Genomic DNA, 25,471 nt, shown 5'->3' with positions numbered 1-25,471 from the left:
CATTAGCAGGATTCTGGTAGTGACAGCACTGGTTGAGTTAAGGCTGCCTTCAGTATCTGCACCAAAAATCTACCTACCTGAAGTTATGTAACACCTCCATTTCCTCTCTTCTTTATTATGGTAGAGCATGGCAACAGAAAGAAAAGGGGTGGAGATGGAGAACAAGCACTTCGCAATCTCAAGCAGGGCACAGATACTTTTCAAAAACTCATCTAATCCGGAATTCACCTCTAAAATCTGCCTAAACTGATAATAACACTCAAGTACCAACTCTTACTTAAAACTTAGATTAAGTCTTTCCAGGGGAAAAGCTATGGTAACCAATGCTGGAATCAACTGTGTACTTCCATTATAAGCAAGGATTGTTTTTAAAATCTGATTTATTTAGCTGGGGTTGTGTTTGGCTTTGGGTTTTCTTCCTCATTTGGTGCCTTTTCCATCACCCTACCCACAAAACAGCAGTCTACCCCAGGCCAAATTGTATTCCAAAATTCTCAAGATTACTGATTGAGCATGACTGATGCCATTATAAAGTATGCAGCAGAAGTTTTAATTCAGCAAACATCCTTCTACTTTCCATTAAAAAAAACCCAAACAAAAAAATCCCACCAAAAACCTAGGAAAAATCACAGGCTACTCAAGCTGATATATTCCATGGCACTAAGAAAATCAAGACAAAATGAAAAGTAGCACATCATCAGTCCTCTTTTAACTATGATCTGAAAAGTCTATACCTCATCTCTAATGACAAGCTGAGAATTGACAAAAAACAAAATGAAACAAAATCTCCACAACTCTCAGAACTGGCTCTTCTCAACACAGGAATTATAAGAAGTCCAAAGCGGTCACAGCAATCTTGACTGGTAAAATGTTTTCAAGGTCTTCGATTTAATCACATGTCATTTTCTTTTCCTCTGATCATTTATTTAAAGTCATAGGTTGAATTATTTATGAACAAAAGTTAATTGCATTGAAATGCAGTATTGCCCTGTATTTATCTAACACCTTCTTCAAAACTCAACCTCCTGTCACCAACTGGTTAAAATCTGCAAAAAAATCACTACAGAATTTGAGATAAGAATTAACCATTTCTATAGCATTACTGAATTATCTTAAATATGGTTAAATATGATGAAGTCCCCAGATCCTCCCATCTGCTTTGTGAATTGTGCAACTGTTTTTACCAACTTTTGTTTTTTGTTACATGTGTTTATGTTAAATAAAAAAAAGTAATTCAGGGGAACGATAGCCTATTCACAAAATATTTGGTTCGAATAAATAAGTTTTGACTAATTAGTTGCAACTAAAGTCATCATATTCGAGTCCAAACAGTCACATCACAGTGCCTCACAAACCGGGGTTCTTCAAAAATTTTCTTAGCTGTCAAGGGATCTCCAAGATCAATAACTTGCATGTATAAGGCTGTATTGACACTCCCTGCAAGGTGTAAAATGGAAGCTCAAAGGTACACCCATAAATACACCCCACATCTATAAAGTGTTAATCTTAAATCAGCATAGCCTTATTACAGAAGTAACTATTACAGTGCATGACTGCTGCTCAGGACATACAGTGTTTTCCAAGTCCTTCATTTCCTTAAAGGAACTCATTTACTTGTCACCTGCCAGGACAAAGAGCAGAGAGAGGATTTCACAAATACCTCTGTGGCTTGTGCGTGGTGATAACACACCAGGAAAGATAGATTTTCATTTTCTCATCAAGTTATTAGATTAGGTTTACACGCAGATTTAAATGCCCAGGAGGAGTCTGCCACCTGTCCTAAACTTAATTAGTTAGGAATGTCTGCATGACAAGAGCAGATACTTCAGATGTTTTGGAGTGACCACAAGCAAACATCCAAATAATCAGCAACAAAATTTCAGTGATGCCAAGAACGAACCACTAAGCACAGCCCTCTGTGAAACAGCCTGAATTTTATTAATGGAGTGCTTCATACTTCCCACACAACTGACATCAGCTGAGCATCTTTAAAACCAGAGAATCAACTATGCAAAGTCTACAACTGGGTTAAGGAAACAAAGAGCCTTAGATTTCCCATTAAAATAGGAATGTATATTTACACATTACTAAAGGGGGGGTGGTGAGTGTGTGTGATATGAAGACTCAAATCCTCTAAGACTTTTCCTCAGCTTTGTTCTTGTGCTGTTTATCACAGCAGCACATCTAAGCTTTGCAGATTTTTGAACCCCTCTAACCCCCTCACATACCCCCCCACCCCCCACCACATGTAGGACCATCACAGCAGATTAATAACTAGGAAAAAAAACAACACCTTTTCATTTAAAGAGGCAAACACATCCATGTTCAAGTATATTTCACATTAATCATCTCGCAAAAAGCTAAACCCAAACCCCCTTAAAACATTAATTAGAATTTTATCTGTGTAGGTACGTAGCAACTACTGACACTGATGTGAGGAACTGAATAGAACACAGAGAATTCAGTTAATCATCTCCTTACACTGCCATTGGCACATAAATTTGTCTCATTAGCAGGGGCTACTTAGTTCGCTGTAGTAAACAAAGCTGCCGATACGACAGCCTCGCACACTTCTCATTCATTCACATATTTTTCTTTCCTTAGACTTCTAGCATGTGCCATAGAAGCGCCGAATGTTAAACATTCCTGGAGTGTCACAATATGTAATACAATAAAACAGATTACAACCATACCTTTCTTTCACAGCAGTGGTGCCAAGCACAGGTACACTGTAGCAATCAATTTGTTCTGCAGACAGTAAGGCTTTCATAGAATACTAATGCAAAATCTCTTTTCTTTCTCCTTCGACTTGACTCCCCAATGCCTGGGTCCCGACCAATACAAGAAGGAGGGCAGAATGTCTTCTGCTGAGATAACCACAACTACTAATCAAGTATACGTGTACAAGGGCACAGGATTAAACCTCCACCGGGCTTGACTCGGGCACCGAGAGCAGCTCAACACATGCACAGCAAGGTCAGAATTAAACACACACACACGCACACACACACACACTCACGCGCATCTACTTGAGTGAACTAATTCATCACACTTTACCACTGACGGCTTTTTACCTCAGGGGAGTAAAATTACATCCCGGTGAAATGAGGCTCAGACACAACAGTTTCCCACAACAAATCGGATCTCTCGGAGAAGGGAACCGGGCTCGGAGGTGACTGCTCCTCTCCGGGTTTCTCAAACTCTGTGCACACCACGCCGTGTGTTTGTGCATGTGTGTGTGTGTGTGTGCACACCACCAGGCATTGGCTAAACCACAACCACAGCGGCAAAGTTCAAAAACAGGCACTAACTCCCTTCGAGAGAGGTCTCTTTCTGATTATTATCTTTACCTCTTAACATAATCAATCTATCAAGTCTAATTACTCCAGAAGAAAGCATTTTATTATTGTCTAACATAGCAAATGTCAAACAAGCTGTTCATTTACCTTGAAGTTTATTAGCATAGAAATGCAACATGAAGATGCTCTCAAAACATTGTCACTTGTATTCACAACATTTTTGAAAACCCACTTAGCAGGTTTTTATTGCCTGGCATAGTTGGATATACTGTTCTAGTTCTTAAAATAGGTAGGGCATTATCTTAACTGTATTGCCCTTGAGCTGATATAAGTAAGACTTTTTCTTTAAACATCCAATTTATATTTAACTTTTCTCTTTGGTTCTCTTTAAAGAAAGACTTTTCCCACTTTCCACTCAGCTGTACATATGGATACATGTGTTTTCATAGAGGTTCACATATGTACCGTTCAAGGAGTAAAAAGTGAAAAACTGAAATTTCAAAGCAGAGAATTTTTTTCCCCCCTTCAAGTTCTGCCCTGTCACGCATCCTTCCTGGCATTTTCCTTCCAGTATAACCAGATGTGCATTTCACCAAAACCATCAAGATGAACCCTAGAAATTATCATCAGCAGGGTTTTAACAACACTGCTGTTGCACATGATCCGAATCAAGAAGAAAACACTGCACAAATGCTCCCCAAAATAATGCCTGCCACTTTACCTAGGACAAATTAGCAAAGTATTTTTTTGAAATATCAGTGGCTTTGCAGAGACACCAGCAAAAAAGCGGCGTTAATCAATACCGATGAGTTTGTCCTTGACACACTGACCGTGTCATCGGGCTGTTGTCATGTGATATCATGTCATTTCCCCACCTGGCTCATGACCTTGTCCTTTAAATGACCCAAAGCTTCCCTCAAGTAGCAGGAGGCCCCTCCCCGCTGCCTCAGCAAGGTCGAACGGGTCAGCGTGTCCTCATCTATAATCCACCACCATTTGTCAGCAGGGAGGCTGGAGGAGGCAGGCTTGCTACAAGGGGAGAATGCCCAATTAGGCAGCTGTCACACAAAGCATAGGCTGCAAAATTATCCCCTGTCAAAAGAAAGAGCAGCTGCGGGTGCCAATTACAGCAACCTTTCAACCCTTTAGGTACTGGAAACTACACAGAAGTAAATGAAGTACAATTAGTGATAACAAATCGATGAATTAGGACAGTAAATTAGAAATTACTAGCAGGTGAGCTTAGGTCTCCCATAATATTAAGGGCACAGCACACCCCAGGCAAGGGCAGGAATATACAGATTTCACAGAGCACATCAGTTTTGTCTTATCCGTGCCTTGCTTGTGTGGAGCCTGTTTCCCTCTGTCCTTTTCTTCTCACAAGCCTCGCCTGAGCCAGATGGTGCAGGGAAGGGAAAAAAGAAGCAACCCAAAGAAGAAAGAAGTTGTAGCACCCTATCTTCCCTCTTTATCCTGGAAACTGCAATTTCCTCCTTTCTCAGGAGGTCCTCAGAGCCAGCACATCTCTTTCTAGTAAGCACACTCCATCTGACATTTACTGCACTGCAAGTTCCAGCTGAATAAAGTTTACCCTGGAAAAAAAACAACCCAACAAAACAGGAATAAAAACAACCAGAAAAAAATAAATCCCCCCAGTAAACTTCATGTCAGTTACTCTTGAAACACTTAAATCTGAATTAAGTGCTAGACTTTTGATGACAGAAGACTAATTTCTGCACATTTCAGTTCGCAGACAAATCATGCAGTGACATCTCTGTGCATATACAGAGCCCAAACTCTGCAAGCAAAGTTTCTACTCCATCATTTTTCTTTTGCCTTTATCCCTTTAGTGAACAACTCACAAGTGTTTTCCAGCCCTCACTGTTTTATTAAGCAGACAAGCTAGAAAGTTACTGTGTGCTGGCACCAAAAGGCAGGTCCTACAGTCTACAGTAAATCCAGCTTCTCCTCTGGTGCATCAGATCAATCCTTTTAACAGCAGAGCACTACCCGTAGATACCTGGGGCTCTGCATGCCCAAGGCAACCACAGAAGAGTGGTCACCTTACCAGCCCCTGGCATTTACAGAATAAGCAGCTTAAAAAAAAGAATAAGGCAAAGAAAAACAGGAGGATAGGATTAAAAGTATGAATAATTAAGATATAGCCACATGAAACCATGGTTGAGACAGTGGTACCAACACCTTTGTATTTAGGTGCTTTGACTCAAAGTGACAAGTAAATTTGAAGAACAAAATTCAAATGCATCTCCTCTTCACAGACAGTTCACAGTCATTTCAAACTAAATGAAATTGCCATTTCTTGCCAATTCTCTTCTTTCATTTCTTATTCCCTAATCCCAAAATCCACCTTTAATATGGTCTTATGCCTTGCAACCACGCTGAGCACTGAGGACAGGAGTCCAGATTCCTCCCAGAGGCAGCTCTGAATAATACCTGTATTCTTGCACTATATTTCATACATGTACTCACACATGCATACATATATTAATGCTAATACATCCATCAAAATATGAGACAGAGCAGAAATTAAACCACTGATCTCCAACAAGCAATTTCCTATAGCTATCTCTTGATGTCTAGACAGTGAGTACTCCACTGTTTAATAAGAAAAAAATCTTGCTGTCATAACTCTGATAAGAGACAGGATAATAAAACACTAACTATAAATAATGTTAAAAATGCTCATTTAACAGCAGTTGCAATAATGCTCATCCTGTTTGACATTTCCTTTTGAGTAGCATATGGAAACCGTAGAGTACTGAAAGAGTTAATGTGTTTAGAATTCAGTTTCCATCATACTTGGGTGACTATCTCTTTAAATAATTTAAATCCTCTCCATCAACTACAAAGCTGTTTTGAAGCCATTTAGCTTTGTTCTTTACATGTGTTCTAATTAAGAAATGACCTTGTCATCACACACACCAGAAATCCTGGATTATTTCCTGCAGCAAAAATCTACGACGCCAAAAAAAAAAAAAAAAAAAAAAAGACAAAAAGAAAAAAAAATATATATACTTCTTCCTTTAGTGAGGAACTGAGGAAGTTGTTGGTTGGCTGAATGCTGAAGCAGTTTCACCGCATAATTTTTGTGTGTGTGTTGTTGAATGTCACAGGGCGGGTTAGTGTGACCTTGAGCTGCATCAGCAGCACAGCAAGGGTCGAGATGCCTGCAGGCGCCCTTGTACTGGATTTGCAAGACAAAAACCTTCAAACTGGCTGAAGGACATCTTAAATCTCTTCAAAGGTTTTCCCGAACTAATCTGGGCTGCTCTTAGCCGGATCTGTGCCAGTGTGAGAGGCAAAATTAAAAACAAGGTCTTTGACAGGATGTTGTCTCCTCTTAACCCTTGCCGCGCAGGCGGCAGCGCCGCGGCCGTGCCGGGAAGGCGCCGAGGGAGGCTCAAACCCGCAGCGATCCTTTCGTAACCAAATTATGTAAGGCACCATTTCCTGCGAGCCTCCCCGCCGCTGGAAATGCCTTTTCCCCGGCACCCCGCGGGGAAATGCTCGCCCGATGCACGGCGGAGCTCAGCGCCTCCACAAATATCCCGGGAAAAAAAGACTTCCAGGTGGAAGCACCAGCACCCATCACAGCATCTTGTGCATGAGGAGATGGGGAGGAGGAGGGTCGGGAATATGCAGAGGGTTGCTGTGGCAGGCATCAGGCATGTTTTATGAGAAGGAATTAAAAAGTGACCTCTTCTCGCCCTAACCTGTGATTTCCTTCTCGGTCATCCCGAGCCATGCGACGGGACTACCAAGAGTTGGAGAGCATGACTGTACACACAGGGGAAACAAAACAAATAAAGCAATTCCCAGCCTGCCTGGGACTGCTCATCATCCCACGGAGTGCCACAGAGGCAGAGATAACCTCTAGGAAAGTCCCTAGGAACACATGGTTACTCCATGAAACCACAAGTTTACCCAATGGATTTAGCAGCTTTATTCGAATACAGCTACGGGCACATTGAAGGGATGGATGCTTCCTTGCTTCCTTCAGAAGTGTATTTGCACACTGAATCGCCAACTCCACCTCCAGTGAAGTTTTGCCAAGTAGGAGAACGCTTAGTTAGAAAGCAACATGGATCCCCATATCCCAATGTGGAGAGAAAGGCATCACCATGTTCCCCCATCTGTTTGAGTGGTGGTATGTTAATGGTCAGATTAAACTGTCAATTTCTACAAGGGGAAAAAAATAACTACAAATGGGTTAAAATAACCTCCGCTTAATAAAAGGGAGCCAGCATCACACTTGAGAACTATCTTTTACTGTTTCAAGGATATGCACCAGGCAAGTCCTTGAGGAGAAAAAGGAGTCACTCGTACCAGCAGAGGGTGTTGTGATTCCTCTCTGCTCGCACACTGAAGGCTTAGTTTAGTCTGGTTTTGTACAGTCATTTTCTAGGCACTATGGTCTGGTACAAGGTAACAAAATGCATTTAAGTTTACTGAAGAAGGACACAGCTTCAGCAGTTATGTCACAACTGCTATAACACTACCCTTCACCTACCACTAAAATAGATTCACTCCCAAGAACCACAGCTCTTCTCACAAAACACCCTCCTCGTTAGAAGGCTTTAACAATTTTAAGCATTAGTTTTCAGTAACATCAGTGACGGTACCTTCTGCATCAGCAGAGGAGGAACTGCACCATAAAGATGCTTTTCCATAGGCCTAAGGTTTCCAAGGCATTTGTTACACCTGGACAGAAGGCCACGGTGTTCCCACAGCACCTGGTTGTCAGAAGAACCCCTGTGATTACCAAGAGCAGCTCTGCCACAGAGGCCACCACATCTCTTCCCCCAGGGAAGCAGGGGTGGCACACACCTGATGTGCCTTCTCCAAAACATCACGGACCCTGGCAAATGGAGGCTGCCCACACCCACACATGGGTTATTCTCTGATCTTCCTGCACAAAGGTGTTCTTTTTGCAGCCTTTCAGTGATGGGATGCCATACAGGCAGCCAACAGTGGCAGGGGATTTAAAAAAAGAAAAAAAAAAGTTTAGCCCTCAGTCTATTACACAATTATTGCAATACTGCATTCCATGCTGTGCTTCTTAGAAAGCTTCCCAGTTCACCCCAATTACCAGGAAGAGGGATTAGAAGAGACCAGTAGAAATAGCTCCCATGTTATATGTTAGCCTAGTTAGCCTAGTAGAAAACACTAAAATGAATTTTCATGGTATGGCCATGCAACATCTATGATTTCTTAAGATTCTCCAACATGTAACAAGAAAAAACTACATTACGGTTTTTCCAAACACCAAGTGTTGTGAAAACCCCCAAAACAAAAACAAAGAGCTCCTATTGCAATGTTCCAGCTGAGCAGGGTGACTCAAAGATGCAACAACAGCTTTCAAGCCACACAGTCGTTGCTGCCAAGTATGGGACACGTTGTGTGGCCCTGCCAAAACTAGAAGCCAAAAGCCAAAAATACAAATTAGCAGCTTTTCTACTGAACTGTTGTGGCCCAGGAAGAACTTTCCAAATCAGGCCATCCCTAGGAGGTTCAGACAGAAACATTGAGTGCAGTTACACAGCATGCCCACCCACCCAAACCACAGCCACTGTGACAATGTCACATCTGTGGAGATGGACAGTCACTTGTTTCTACCCATCCCATGAAAGTGATCTTTGTGGCTACAATTTCTCAGGCATGGCAAGCTGCAGAGAGTAAGGCTGTTCCTGGCCTGCTCCTACCACAGGGATACTCACAGGAGTACACACAAGCTCTATCCATGCAGGACAGGACGAGTATTTTACAGAGCACCCAAATACAAGTTTCCCACTCAATCTTAATTCTGCCATTTTCTAGCTATTGATTCTGAATACACAACATTCATATTCTTTAAACCTAAGACTTATTTTGTACAGAGTGTACCTCAGTGCAGCAGAAAAAAAAGAAGGGATAAAGATGGCAGAAGTTAATATAATGTATTCTATTTCCAGTTGGACACTATTCTTATATAAAAAATAACTGCTAAGGATGCTACTGACAAAACAATTCTCCTGGAACCATACACCCCATCGGCATTTGCAGAAACAGTTGAAAAATCATTTTGTGACTGACCATGTCTCCCAACATTTCTGGCCTAACTTGCCAGCAGCACCCAAAGAAGTCCCTGGTCTACCAGAAAAATGAAAATTAACACTACTATAAAACATTAGGTATATCTGCTTTGTAAGAAGCTTTATCACTAGTGTGTTAGTTTTAAGTATGCTCGATATAGCTGGCCTTCCTACACTACTATGCAATAACTGACTTATACTAGTATAAAATAAATTAATATTGTAATTATTACCTGACAGTAACAGGTAAAGGCAAAAAGTATATTAAAGTGATCAAATACTGTGATCCTTTCCATATTCTCAATTTGGAGAGCACCTACAGGAGGGCCACAAGGATGGCAAAGGGTCTGGAGGGGATGCCACATGGGGACTGCCTGAGAGCACAGGTCTGTTCAGCCTGGAGAAGAAGGGACTGAGGGGAGACCTCATTTTGGTCTTCAACATCCTCACAAGGGGAAGTGGAGAAGCAGGCATGGATCTCTTCCCTCTGGTGACCAGTGACAGGACCTGAGGGAATGGCCTGAGATTGTGACTGTGTCAGGGGAGGTTTAGGTTTGATGTCAGGAAAAGGTTTTTCACCCAGAGAGTGGCTGGGCACTGGACCAGGCTCCCAGGGAAGTGGTCACAGCACTGAACCTGACAGAGCTCAAGAAGCTTTTGGACAAGTCACATACAGAGCTGCATCCAGCTCTGGGCTCCCAGCACAGGAGGACATGGAGCTGCTGGAGCCAGGCCACAAGCGGCCACCAAGGTGATCAGAGGGATAGAACAGCTCTGCTCCAAGGAAAGACAGAGATAATTGGGATTGTTCAGCCTGGAACAGAGCAGGCTTTGGGGTGACCTAATTGTGGCCTTCCAGAACCTGAAGAGAGCCCACAGGAAAGATGGAGACTATATTACAAGGGTTTGGAGTGATGGACAAGATGGTATGGCTTCAAACTGACAGAAAATACATTTAGACAGAATAGTAGAAGAAATTCTTTACTGTTGAGGATCGTGAGGCACTGGAACAGATTTCCCTGAGTTCTGGATACCACATCCCTAGATTGTTCAAGGCCAGGCTGGATAGGGGTCTGAGCAACCTGGTATATAGTGGAAGGTGTCCCTGGCTCATGGCAAGGGGGTGGAACCAGAATATTTTTGGGGTCCCTTCCAGCTCAGGCTATGATCCTATGGTACAAGTAAAATAACCTTTTTCTGCTGAGATCTCAACTAACACACAGGCATCTTCCACAGCTTGCTAGTAAAGTCCAGTGTTTAATTTAGGTCTCCCACTGACTCTCAAATTCTCACCACAGCAATCTTCTGCAGATGTGTCAAAAACAGTAACTCCCAAACTTGGCACATCTTTTCAAAAAGTGGATCTCAAAAAAACAAGGCTGATGACACACCCAGACAGCACTATTCACTTTTGGGGTGTTCATTTCCTGCTTCAATCATCTCAGATACTGAGACAATTAAGGACATTATCAACACTTCATACTACATATACTCACAAATACATTTTATTCTAATATTTGTGTCCTGATTTTGACTTACATGAGCATTTGCAGAAGAATAAGGACTGTATCAGTGTTTAAGACTGTCTTTTGCTGAATCAGGACCCTGAACTTTAATGCAGGTTTTTCTCACTGCTGTGCCAGTTTATTTTATTCAGTACAAAGCCACCAACAACCTTTGAGTTCTTCTGCTCAAGGTCATTTTTAACATTCACAAGCACAGCTTTTTGGCTGTCTGCAGAGCACAGAATTTTTTTAAAGTGGATTTCAGAGCAAAGTGATGTCTGGAAACATCTTTAAATAGTGAAAAAACACCTTTAAAGTTGCCTTAGTCAGATTCCTGTTAATAATTCTACTTGGCTACCTTTAATACCATAGGTTCTAATTTCGTCTCCATCTCTGCACCCACCCATATCTGGAAGGTACAAACATGATATAAAATCAGTTTCAACTCCTGCAATCTCAATGTCTAAGCTACACCTCCCACTCTTAGCCTTTGAAGTCATCCAGTACACACAGTCAAGTCCTTGAGCTCCTTCCCCTGTTCTGCCAGACACAACATTTTCTAAATTTGCACTTAAAAGGGGGGTAAGGGTGAGGAGCTACCTACATACAAAAAATAATTTGCAATATTTTTTAAAAATCCAGAAGTTTGCTTATATTATGTTTTATAAAGTTAAACACAGTTCCCTATTCCTCAGTCATCTTCTTTCATCCCCCCAACTAACCTCCTTAAGCTTCTGTATCACTTCCTCCTTCTTATAATTAAGGATGTGGGATTGAAGGGGATAATATAAGGAAGCACTTATTTTATTTACAGTACAATCAGAAGTGTATTAAATCTTATTAGTATTTTATCAGCACCTGACTGATAAACATCACAAGCTTAGGAAACTAAGACTATAGCATGTTTTGGGGGTTTTGTTGGTTTTTTTAACATATATATCAGTCTCTGCATCATCACTGAAGGGCTACATTGCCAAAGTTCACCTTCAAATACTCTTGTTTAAATACTCTTTTTTTTTTGTCTGTGCAAATCTCAGTACAAAGTACGAAGCAGCATACTGATTACAGAAAATACAGCTAGCCATGAAAATTTAAAAGATGGAAGTGTTTGGCAAGCAGGCATGTTTTGTATACACTGAACTTCCACGTGTGTGCATCTACATTAGACATGCACACTTCATCCTGATACTCCAGGCCACTGAGAAGAGAAGCTGACAACCAGAGAAGCCCAACAGAAAAGTGAATTACACTTGTAGGGTTCCAGCAATGATCACACTGTAATGCTGTTTCCATGTGTCCAGTAAAATAGCTGAAGCCAACAGCAGTCAGCAGCGATTCCTGGTTACGTGTATTTATGCACTCAGCTGCCAACAGCACTTGCTTCTCCAAAACAGGCTTCATTAATTCCTAGGTTGTGCAGTGGCTCAGACTCCCTGTCTCTCCAGCTAGCAAGGGTGTCAGAAACCCACCCACCACAAGTGTTCTCTTGCTATTTTGTTATTTCACCTTACAACAGTCTCAATTTAGAATTACAGGTCTTTTGTATTATACTCAAGCCAGAGATTCCCACTTTACTGCACACATCTAAATTTGCAATGTATTGGGCTTTTTTTTTTAGCCTTAGAAATCCAAATGGTTATGAATCTCTAATACCTTTGCAAGATTCAGACCTCTTGACTACTGCTTAGCACAGAACACGAAAGTGGTATCAAATCTCACATTAAAGTTAATAGAAACTTAAGTAGAGGAAAGTGAGATTTATCCTGTTCCTAGTCAAGCCATAAGTTTAAGTAAGGACCATTTCTTCATTTACTTAGGAACCAATAGTTTTAAAATACGTAACAATGGAAATAACAATAAGTAATGGAAGAAAGCTCCTAGGCAATTATCCTGGAACTGCTCTCCCTTTCTCAGAAACACTAGATGGATCCTTTTAGAAACAAAGCCTCTGATCTGTCTTGTAGCAAACATAACCCCTCGGTCCAAACACAACGCCTCTATAAAACAAATACACAACAGCTCCATACTCTCAGCAATTTTTCTAACTACAGCAGGTCTTGCCAAACTACTGGCTTAGGAAAGCAGAGAGCAGACTAAAATGGTTCTGCTTTTTCAGAAGACACATTAGGTTTCTATTTAGTGCATGCCTCAAAATGTAAGTCCAGTTTCTCAAGGTGTGCAATGGTTCATTCAAGTTTGTCTAATTCTTAGTCTTTTTCCAATATTACCGCTGTTACCACCACCACCCCCAGGCTGGCTGATTTAAAGAATCAGAAATATGAAGCTTTCACAACTTTTTTAAATGCACCCAGAGATTTCAAAACATTTACAAAAGCCCTGTCACTTTTCAATTATTTTCATTTACAGATGACTAACGGTATGTCTGTTCCAAATACAGACATAAAACACATTCTTCAAGAGGCATGGATCTACATAAAAACACAGATTTGCCAAATTAAAATATTGGGAGAACTATTTACCTCAAACAAAAACAAAAAGCAACTTAAGATTAATTTGTCAGCTTTCCAAATGTTCATGAACATCACAAAAATTGTTTGAGTTATTAGAAATGAATATAATCATAAAAAACCAGCATTATTCCACTGTTCCATCTTTCCTGATATACAAGTGAAGCACCTGAGAAACCATGGATAAGAAGAAATCCAGCATTGGGAGAAGGCAAACTGAGTACTAATTGGAAAAAGATGAAGATGGAACGTTACGACTCTAAATATAACTTACATATTTTATAAAACAGATGTATAGATAAATATCAAATGTCCTCCTAGAGGTTGTCTTAACTTTCTATGGTTAATGGATCAGCCATAATAGGAAGAGAATTGACAAAACTCTAAACCTTTCCTCCTTGCTATGTTTGTGTTGGTACTAACAAACATCAAACAAGGCATCAACAACAAATTACTGTCCACAGAAAAAAATTAAATGACCCATTTAATTTGCTCACAAGAGCAAAATAAACATTTTAGTACTCTCCAAAAGCATAAAGTGACCAACAAAAACAACTGTACATATGGTTCACCTACATAGATGGCTCCATGTTGTGTATCCCCCCCATCACCCAAAGGATCTCCCATGCTCATGAGGCAGCCTTCTCCTCTCATCTGTCACACTGACAATTGGCACCCAAAGAACAGAAAATAAATGCATATGGGAAGAACCTCACAGAAAATTTCCTTCCCTTAATTCTCTTATGTATGAAGTCCACAGCAGGAACATTTTGGCTGTAGAATATTCATGCTCACTACCACCTGACATCAAGGTTCATTTCTCTGTGAAAGAGTCTCCAAAGGATAATAAAGTAAAAGCCTGAACACTTGCAAGAAGCATATAATAATGCAGAGAAGCAGTAAAGATAACTCCTGCCCTAAGCAAAGGGAATAAATAGATAATCGAGGAAAAGAAACTGCTAAGACCTTTCAAAAGCCTGCTACTTAAGAACACAGGAACAGCCTGGTCTTTCAACATAACAACCATCAACATCTAACATATGTCTTTCAAGGCAAGCTGGAGTCATACAAATTCATATAAACCTTTTTTTTTTTTTTGCAATCCAGATCCAATCCACTGCAACAACTCATCTGGCCAGCTGCCCACTCCTTACTGTCCTCCCCAATGGCTAATTAGATCTAGAAAGGAAGCAGAAAAGGGCTCAGGGAATTACCCTCACATCTGATTTCCCACTGCTATGCTTCATAAGGGCCTGCAGCCTCTGCTCTATCAAAAAACACGGCAGAAGTTACCACGTGTAGTGATGGTGCTTGTGTATCTCCAAATGCCTGTTAATAAATATGACTTTTGCTCCATGTCTGCTAGCACTACCAGCCCAGTGTCAGGACAACTGTGTGTTGCCCACACGTTTCTGTTACAACACACCATGTGCACACCCTACCCCAGTTATTCACACCTCTACACACACTGTCATCTGCAGTCCTGACCCTCTGCCACTAATGCAGCTCCCTGGAAAAGCTGGACTCTAGTTTTCCAAACCAACATGTTTTACAGCAAACCAGGCAAGAACTGGGGTGAGTTTCTTCCCAAACAGGTCCAGCTCACGGAGGAAGGCTCTCCATGCTCCCTGAGTAACATTTAGCTCTAAGCTGAGAGTGACTGCTAGCTGCCACCACAGCTCCAACAGGGCATGCATACTAATGCTCTTGGACTGCTGCCATATCATGCATATATGCTTTATTACAGCTCATCTCCTTAACGTGCAAGACATTTGTCTTCAATTCTTTCAAAATGAGAAATAAAAAAAAAAAAATCCCGATACTGTAGACCTGGTTTTAGTGCTGTTCAGACCATTTCAACTGGGTCACTGCAAGCTCTTCAAGCAGATGTTTCTTTGTCACCACATATAAGTACGAGCATCAAGTTATTATTGCCGTATTAACTAACTTTTCTGGATTGTAAGGGCTAGAATTCTTAAACAGTGAACTCTAGTCACAGTTTTTCCATTTATCAGCAGAAAATTTAAACACTAAAAATACAGCAAGAGTAAGTTAATCTCATGAATCAACCGACCAGCCTCAAAACTAGTCAGTCATGAGCAGCGGGGACAACAGACGGGTGATGGGAATAACCCAAAATTTGCCAATTTGAGTCCACAAATTCAAAGGCAGATCAATGACCATGACTGACAGAAGAATAAGTAGATCTCAGAGACACCAACCAAGCACCCTATGAAATACAAATCTCTTCCCATTCCTTAGATACACCACGAGATCAAGAAGTGCAACTGAGAAGCAGCATCAATTCAACAGTAATGAAGGCTCACTGATATGTGCTCTTTTGAACAAATGTACTGGACTAGAATTTACTATTTAAAATATTATATTATTTAAAGTAGTGAAACCCTTTGGCAGTATGGCTTTATTTCAAAGATAAATTGTATGAAATGTCCTGCAAAACACATGACCTATCCTAGAAACTTGAGAATTAGTGGTATGGAAGAAGAAAACAAACAAAACCAGAGTTGAAATAAATGCATGCTTCAATTAACTTGTCCCATTAGTCATAAAAATTCATGAACCCACATGAAGACAGAATTTGCTAGTTTTTCATAACGATAAAGAACCTTCTCTGTTCCTGCTCTCTCCATGCCCAGTTTGTTGCCAAAAAATGTATAGCATCACCACAATCTCTTTTAAAAAAAATTAGAGTTTAACAAGCAATGATTACAACTTGCTGAACTCAATAATATCCATGTAAAATATGTCCCTTTCGTCAGATGTAAGACATCTTAACTCTAGTTCTGTGGATGTAAACAAAAACACTGAGTAGACAGTCTTCTACCCTGAAAATAGGATCCATTTAAGAAAGAAAGTGTTCTTGGCAGTTGTTCCCTTGAGAGGGAAGCTATGCCAGATGGTGAAGCTGCTTCCCATGGAGGCTGGCAGGTAACAGGTGAGCCCTGGGATCTGCTGGTCCCCCCTCCAGAGCAGCCACTAGTACAGCTGAGCACCTGGGCTACTCCTTTCTCTCATAACAGCCAAAGAGAACAGCAGAAACCAAGCTGCAGATTTACAGTCTGCCATCAGGTTTTGTCACACAAAACAAAACTTTTGCAATGGGCACACAAAGTTGCAAAACCCCCGAAGAAACTCAAGACTTTTGCCATGACAAACTCGGCTTTTCATCACCAAATTTTTCTTTCCCCCCCTCAAGTTTACAGAAAAGAACACTTACTCTAGAAGAAGGTAACAAGGGGAGTATATTTTAAATAATCCACACTACACTAAAAAAAAGAAGGGGGGGGATGGATACAGCTGTTGAGGGCAAACAGGAAAACTTATTTGTTCTCCTTTAAGGTCTAAAGGAAGAAATGTCAACAAAACAAAAAAAAGGGTGAGAGTGACCTCAGATGTTTGTGATGAAGATGTTAAAGGATCCAGATTGAATTCTCATCAAGAAAGAAGACATTCTGAAATAACAGATTTTCAAAGCACTGATTGAAAACACATTAAATAGATCAGTCCTGCAGAAGTACCAAATGCTAAGGGTGGCAGAATGAATTACTGCAGGTGGTGGCTGAAACAGCGTGCTTATACAAGTTCAAGGAAAACCAAAATTAGTTTCTAAATTAATGATGGAGCAGCAGCTTCAAATACAGTCACTTTGCTTTTTGTTCACACAAGGTAAATCTTATTATTGCATGCCATCATTTTAGTGCACCTTCTAGATCTTTAATATTGTACACCATTTGCCTTTTTTAATAAAGTAGGTTGTACATCCATTTCATTAAGATGTAACAGTGATTAATCTCAAGTAGGAAACACTGACACCATACCAAACGTGCAGCACTCATAATGGGTCAGATTGGTGCTTCCAAAAATCATATTTGATATGGATTCAGACCACCCCAGACCTTAGATATGAGTGAAAGGCATTCTGAAAAGGATGAGCCTTGGTACCACAGCTCCCCCAGGCTGAATCCCACATACCAGCCAAGGCTTGACACCTTTCCCACCTCATTTTCCCTCCCTGTGTTACACAAGAGGAATCATTACACAGTCCAAGGCTGTGAGACTATTTCAGCATTATTCTGTGCCTGCACAACAACATTAACACAGACATCCAGGGCTACACTGAGCTTGGGCACTCTCAGAAGTTTCCTAATGTCTCAAAACATTTGATGCTGCTTCTATCATTTTCAAGACTTGACTGAAGAGTAAATGTCTTTGAATGTGCCATGAAAGAGACAGGAAGGATATACAGCAAAGTAAACACTGCTTAGGCATAAGGCGTAAATAAAGAACAAAAAATTTAAAAATAAACAAAAAACACACCAAAAAGCACCCAACCCAGATTTAAAAAGAAAAAGGCAAGGATTCAGAAAAAAACAACCAAAAAAACCCAACCCAGATAAAAAAGAATTAAGAGAACACATCATCCCAAACAAATAAAATTAGCAATGATACAATGAAAAGCAAAGAGATTAAGAACTAAAAAAGTATATCAACCAGATACTTTTGGTCAGCTATGTTACATCATTTCCTACGTTTAATCAGCATGCATGCACTTACCCAAATATTGTATCTTAATCCACATCAGCTTGGTTTTGCTACTCAGCTCCAGGTGACATCCTTGTCCTTCCCAGAACTGAGAGACTTTGCTAGGGTTTGGTCATACAGCCTGCCTCATAACCCTGTGCACTTTTTAGATCAACAGAAGCACAATCTCTCGGACCTCCCAAACCTCCCCAGTAGCATCTTCTTCAAGCCCTTCCAAGTCAGTGCCTGGGTCACTCACAGCCCCAGTACAAGAGCAATTCCTCAATGGCTGAAGATCAGAAAACACACATGGGGACGGGGAGAAAACTTGTGGAGGGCTGGGGAGCATGAAACAGGGAAAAAAAATACTGGAAGAATAAAAGGAGGGAAGAAGGAAAGTGGTACTGCCAAATATGAAGTGCCAATTAGGGAAAAAAAAAGTGAGAACCATCTCTTTAAAAATGTAACATTAGGCTTTAAAATGCATTAAAGGTAGAATCAGCCTTACTAGTGAATTAGCTATAGCTTTGCTGGGTATGAATTCAGCTGCTACTATTGCCTGAGCTTTCTCCGCCCCCAGCCCTCCCCCAATCACTGTTTCATTGTGAAAGAATTTAATTATTATTTTCATTACCAGATGCATACATTATAAAATGAGCCTGCACAGAGACAATGAGCACTTTAAGAAAATAGGTGCAATAATGAGAATATGTTTACATTTTTCTGCAATAAAAATGAAGACATTCTCAACAAGGCTACTTTTTAAAATATACTTGAATAAAACAATTCATAATAACACTAAATGTGACACTTGTCCTTTTCTTTAAAAAGGATTAGTCCAGTGCCTTCAATTTTAATACAACTTAAAATCAAATTAAAATTAGGGTAATGAGAATAAATCTCTTCTGTATCAAAACTTCCCACAAAATTTAACTTGAACACATTTCACAATGATGAAATAGTAAAGCTATTCTGTTTTGTTCTTAAAAAACTAAAAAAAAAAAAAATCTTTTCCAGAGACATCACGTATATTGCATACCCAGGGAAAGAATACTGCACCTACCATATAATATGCTGGTATTCTAAATAAACCACCAAAAAATTCAGGAGAAAAAAACCCCAGAGTTTTCCAACTAAATACAGATACACGTGTCTATTTATTTGGGAGTTTTGCAGCATAAACAAAAATCTCAAGCCCATGAAGCAATAAAAACACATTTGTATGGATATAACAGAAACAACACAGTGGTAACATCTGCATATTACTTATAGTCCAAAACTACTGACTTAGTAACAAAAAAACCTGGGTTCTTGTGCTTTATGTGACCCTATTCACCAACACAGGGCAACACTCCAACTTCACCCAGGAACCAGGTTCAATAAATCATTTGCTGCCCATGGCCCACCAAGCTCGCACGGCGTGATGTACAGGTGAGCACCAGGGCTGTCAGCAGCACAGACCCCTGCTCTCAGCACCAGTGTCCCCATGGAGCTCACGGTGTAGCCGGCTGTCACACCCGCACACGCTCACCTGTAAATCACTCACTGCCACAGGGACACTCCATCAACCACTGCTCCCAGCTCCTGGAAGCGTGCCCCTGCTCCAGAGCTGCCCACGTGCGCTCAGGTCCCACCAGGACTGTGCCTCCAGAGCTGGGATCCACCCCGGTGTCCGTGGGTACCAACACCAGAGGAGCAGGGAGTCACCAGGGTTGGTGACTGCCCACACAGAGATGGCACAAGGGCCATGCCCTCACAGTGCCTCAGCAGGAATTGCTGGCCCGACCTGGGCAGACCTCTGGAGGCCCCGGAATGCCAACTTCCATTTTGGAAAGGTGTTGAGTCTTTTACTCAGGTAGGATGGAGGGCATCTGACACTTAACCACAAGCCATAATAACAGAGCAACCTTCTCTTCCCATTCTTAGATGTGGATGCCAAGCCAGGATTCACTTGACCAAATGAAGATGTTTACAGTGTAGGTGTCTGTATCTGAACAGGTCATGTTTGCCTCCCTGGGAAGAACTCAGCTCTTGGACTGAACTCCTCCTACAGAACATGTCAAAAGGAGGTCAAATGAATCACATCCTACAAGTGCCTGCTTCTGCTTCTCACCTGACAGGAGTTCTTCAGGATTCCTGTTTCTCTTTGCTGGATACATTTAGGGCTTTCCCTCCACTCCACTCAAGAGTTAGACCTTAATAAAACAGGTGAGACAAAATCCACACTGTCCTAACATCAGCTTAATCCTCCCAGGTTAGAAATGAGTAACAAAGCACTGTTTCTATAAGTTCCCAGCATTTCCCTCTCAATACAGTGGGTGCCTGATCCCGGGTAACACCAGTCCTTCACACAACTGCTTTCAGTTACATGACTCAAATTAATGTGTTTATTTATTAATTGTCACTTTGTACTTATTCCTTCAGTACCTTTCCTCTCAGATGTCACAAGAATTGCTTGATTCTGGGTAGCAACTTTTTCTCATTAGAACGGAAACTTCCTTTTTGTTGCCAGTCTTCAAAGAACATTTTATCAAAATATCTCTCTTTAGGTGTACCTATATATTTTCTTCTACCTTATTTCCTCAAGTTCTCAAATCCTAAACCTTTTTCCCTTTGTCCTATACTTAAAAATATTACCCAGTATCTACTGAAAACAGCAAATCTTAATTTGACTTTGAAACAAGCTACCTGCTCAGGTTTATCACCTCCATTATCTCTTACTTATGCTTGTAGAGTCCTCATTTTTACTAGACAGACAAGAACTATAGCAATTAGTATTCTCAGGTTTCCTAATTCTACTTTTGATTTATTTCCTTGCCTTTCCCAGAAACAAATAACTTTTTTTTTCCTTACTTCTAACATTTAATTCCTCTTCTTTCTCCTCCTAAACCATATTCCCAAAGCACTCCAGAATCCAGACTGACAAGAAAAGGGTTAAAATATGTTCAGGAAAGGGAGGTAACTAATTTTTTTTTTTCTATGCTGTCCAAAGCAAACATGGCAAGCTGAACTCCCTCATTCTGTAGGGCCAAGCAGTGTCTCACCTGAGCAAAAAGAGACATGATATTGATGTACTGTTAGAAATTGGTTCCACACTGAACTAACAAGTCTTAGTTGCTTTAGGTGAAATTTATCTCCCCTCTTCCTTCCTCACATCCTTTATAACCAGTCATCTCGGTTGGCTGTTGAGCATTTGCCAACAAACCCTCAGACATCCCACAGTGGTTGTAGAACAGAGCCTTTCCAGGCCAAAGTTGGGACTGTATTTATATTCCAACAGTTTGTCACTCCAGCTTTGGCATGCAGTTGTCATGTAGCACTCCAGACAAAATCCCTCCTCCTCAAAACTGCTTTTGATCCTGAACATTTTGGTCCAACAACTAAACAACGAACGACACAGCTACAAAAATTCACCAAACACCTTTCCCTGGGCCAAAGTGGGCCCTATCAGCACAGCCTGTTCAGCTGTGAAACCTGGAGATGGTGATTTACCTTAAAGCATTTAGTGATGGCTTTAGTGGTTTGACAAATCTCTCCCAGCAGGAAGGAAACTTTCCATGCCTGGCTGTAGAGTCTTTCACAAAGCTGAAAGAAAATAGCACTTATCTAAATTTAACTTGTCACACTTTTAAACTGGTCTGTGTGAGGAAACGTCTTTTGCTTTCATTTCATGCAAAACATTCAATTAAATTCTCTCAGGAAGAAAGCCCTTCCATACTAAGGCATGCATGCTATTTTTTCTTTCACATATATTCATTCCACTTATCTTCCCACATGGCTCAAGTAGAAAAATCTTGGTGCAGTGATTATAAACTCACATTAACCTGCTTTTCTTCCGGGGCAAAGGAGAACAGGAGATGCCCTGAGCCATCCCTCATCTCCATAGGCAAAGAAATAAGATCGGCCTGGCGCAGAGCCTGCCCAGCCAGCCGACTCCACCAGCCCAGGTTGGGAGCACATTCCACAGGCAGAAGTACTTCTCGAAGAACTTCCTGCCAATGGCTACTTGACATTAAAAACTAGGATGATCTAGGTCAAGTATCCCAGTTGACATTAATTGCTATGTTGGATTAAAAAAAAAAAAAAAAAAAAAAAAAAAAAAAAAAGCAGGCAGCCTCTTAGCCGGAGCTCAAGTCACATTAGGCTTGAAAGAAAGCAAGGCCAAAACCTTGAAATGTACCCAGGAGCCAGAAGGAAGCCAGGCAGCTGTTGAAGAACTGCCCGAGCGTGTTCCTGCCGCTCCTGCCCCGGGGAGCGCTGACCAAGGGCCGGCGATTCCGCGGCTCCACACGGAGGTCACAGAGTCACAGGCAGCCCCTGGGACATGCCACCTCCCGAGGACATTTCTCTGTGTCCTCACGCAGAAGGTTGGGGGCCTGCTGGCTGTACCTACCTCAGAAAACCAGCGAGTTACAAAACACTTAGATAAAAGGACAGGTGAAATGTTCCAGAGGCTGGTAAACTATAGTAGCACCTGCCTTTACTGCTTTATCTCTGTTTGCTGCTTCTTTTATCTCTACATACTCTGAAGGTAAAGAATGTGCCATTTCCAACTGCAAAGGAAAGATTACCTGGAAAAGCAAGTCATCTTTTGACTGACCAGAGCACAAGACCAGGTGACTCAGTTACTCAGAAAACCCAATGCCAAAGAGGTCAGATTGTCAAAGGAGGAACAACTGCTACCATGTGAAGGGTATGTCCTTCCACATATTCCAGTTATTTCTGAAAATATCTTGCAGCAGATGACACAATTTTCAGGTACCTAATGTGTTCATGACAAGAAGAAACAACTCCATGAACCTTTTCAATTCTTATAGCTGAAAAAGAAAGCAGCTATGGGCTCATCTTACTTCTCCACACACCTTGAACAATGCATCCATTTATACAATGGGCAGAAAAGGAACAAATTAATTTTTAAAGAGAAAAAGATGAAAATATATAGCTGTGCTCCATAACTCATAGCAGGCTTCCAAATTGTAATCAATATTTTCTTTTGCATTTAAGAACTGCTGAATCTTAATGATTTTTAGATGTCCAAGTGCCAGAAATAATAATTTTATTATAGATAACTGTATGTGATTAGAGTCTGACTGTAGTTTTTGAAGTTCTCTGCAAAGCCAATATGGGTTAAGTTCCCATTTGTATTGTTATAAAATTCCTTTACAGTACTGTAATACAATACTCAAGTAGCAGACTCTTAGCTAATATTTAGCATAAAACCTGATAACCCCATATAGACCCAAACACAGCTGGAAAACCTAAAGACTACAGCAAGTTCAACAGTATTTGTATTACTTTATTCAAAAGTTTAAAAATACAGGTGTCAAAATAACTCCTCAAAGCAGGAACAGTATTTGGGAAAAAGAACTTATCAGTCAATGGAACTATTCAACAGTTACAGCACGTGCAATACTATGGATAATTGACAGCTTATACAGTCCAATGACAATATAAAAAGGCTTTATTTCCCCCATGTACAAGCTCTTTGGCTGGTAAAGATAACTAGCACTTTGTCCAAAATTTTACAAACAACAGACTGGGGCTAAGTACAAAGCTATGTCAAGGATAATTTCCTAAAACCCTAGCCAGTGCCACTCAAAAATAAATAATCAAAATCAAATTAACAACAACAACACAACGCAAATATAAAACATACAATCTAAAACATTTACTTAAGAAGTTGGGGTGTTTTTTCTACTTTACAGATCAGCAGGGCATAAAACATTTAAATATTATGACAATCAAAATTAACCCTAAAAATACTTGTAGGAAGAAGTGCATAACACTTCTCCATGTATGCCAACAGGAAGCAAAACAGTCTGCTTGTATTAATGGGAGAAAGTCTGCTGACCCTCCCAGCAATTATGGACAAGATCAGATCTCTCCCATGCCCATTTGGACATTAGGAAAAGGTGGTTCACTGAGAGGACAGTCAGTGGAACAGGCTCCCCAGGGAAGTGGTCACGGCACAAGGCTGTCAGAGTTCAAGGAGCCTCTGGATGACAGTCTCAGTCATGTGGTTTAGTGTTAGGTAGTCCTGCAAGGAGTGGCACTCACTCAACAATCTTTATGGATCCCTTCCAAATCAGGACATTTCATGACTTTATACACATATTTTTAGTCATCAAAAAGTTGATTACCTATTAAGAGTTTTCAAAAGGCTTTTTTGATCTGGAAATATCCAAAGGTGCTTTTTCTACCCCTTCATTCACATAACGATGTCAATACTTTGAGATAGGTCTCCTGAGGTCTTCAGAGCAAAGCTCTTGAATACCAGGGGCTACCTACAGAAATTCCTAATGTCCTAATGCAGACACCTGATCAGCTGCACAGATTAAAGATGGAAATGAGTGGTCTTCATAAATTCTTTTTTGTTGGTTTTGTTTGTTTAAATTAGTTCCGATTACCAGATGCATTCAGAAGTTACTGTAGCAATATTAGCCTTTTCATCCAATACTAGGCTAAAATAGTCATTTATTAACCCTGGCAGAGTTGAATTTTACAATGAAAGGATGTAAAACAGATGAGTCAGGACTTGTGTTTTAATAAAATTTCCTTTAGCAAAACTGGAGCAGAGTATCTCATAAACCTGATTCAGAAACATCCTCTACTTAAATACCTGATTATGTGTTTTCTTTACTTTGGAGAAGTGCCAAAAAAAAAAAAAAAAAAAAAAAAAAAGGAAAAGAAAGACAAAATAAAGGGGGGGGGGGGGAACACCCAAAAAACTTTGAACATTGACACAGTCTCTCAGAAGGAAACAGTCACCATTTTTTTCAGAGAATCACCTAACGTATGTTACTCATTTTATTTATTAACTTTTACTTAACCCAACTCTTGCTGCTGTTCTCGATTATCTGCAAAGAGGCTCAAGCGAGCCTACTGAGGAGGGAGGCAGAAATAAAGTATATAAAAAACCCTCACTTTCAGTCTCCTGCTTTCCTTTACTTCCACTTGTGCTCTCATCCAAAGCCTTCCTTAGACATCCTCCAGCTCTCCCACCTCTGATCAGTAACACCATTCCCTTTTCTCATCCTGCAGTGGGCTCAGGAAATGAAGATGGCACAAACATTTATGCTTTTAATATGACAAATAACTGTATGTCTTTAAAACTGCTCCCACAGGGGCAATACCACAACCCAAGCTTGTACCAGTGAAGTGGCAGAAAACTGAGCTGCAATATCAATCTGTGTATTTTGTCTTTATCTGTAAGGAGTCATTCTTGCTATGCTGTTGTATTTCCATATCAAATTAAGTGAATATGCCCAAGCTTTCCCTCACATGTGCAATGCCAGTCTTTGTACATGCAAAATCTCTCATTATTTGACAGCTGTTTAAAATGAAAATTCTTTACTGGGTGCTAGACCACTGCCACTACTAACACTGAATCCCGACTGCATCATTCATTCACACAGGTAGCAGAGCTTCTGCCTCCACATGATGAGCTCAAGTTAGAGAGGTACTTTAATTTCTCAGACTAAAGCACAGGTGCCTTCTAATTTCCAAGTCTAGCAAGAAGAGAAATAAACATAAAAACCAAAAGAAGGGATATTTGCTCTATTTGT

At 40.6% G+C, this 25,471-nt stretch overlaps 1 protein-coding gene across 8 annotated transcripts in view; it reads right to left on the bottom strand.

Annotated features, from left to right (window-relative positions):
- Window positions 1-25,471, bottom strand: part of NRIP1 (nuclear receptor interacting protein 1) — a 72,926-nt gene that overhangs the window by 28,771 nt on the left and 18,684 nt on the right. For 2 of the 8 annotated variants that reach the window (XM_021532371.3, XM_021532375.3), the window contains exon 3: window positions 21,399-21,491. The exons of 5 other annotated variants lie outside the window; for them this stretch is intronic. The gene's annotated coding sequence lies outside the window, so the exon portion shown is untranslated. Of the gene's footprint in view, window positions 1-2,693; window positions 2,762-21,398; window positions 21,492-25,471 lie in introns of those variants that run through there. One more of the 8 variants, XM_021532377.3, reaches the window with a different exon arrangement.

The sequence above is a fragment of the Lonchura striata genome, chromosome 2 (assembly GCF_046129695.1).
Source record: "Lonchura striata isolate bLonStr1 chromosome 2, bLonStr1.mat, whole genome shotgun sequence".
Classification (NCBI taxonomy): domain Eukaryota; kingdom Metazoa; phylum Chordata; class Aves; order Passeriformes; family Estrildidae; genus Lonchura; species Lonchura striata.
The sequence above is the reverse complement of the archived record's forward strand: the minus strand, read 5'-3'. Positions and strand labels throughout refer to the sequence as shown.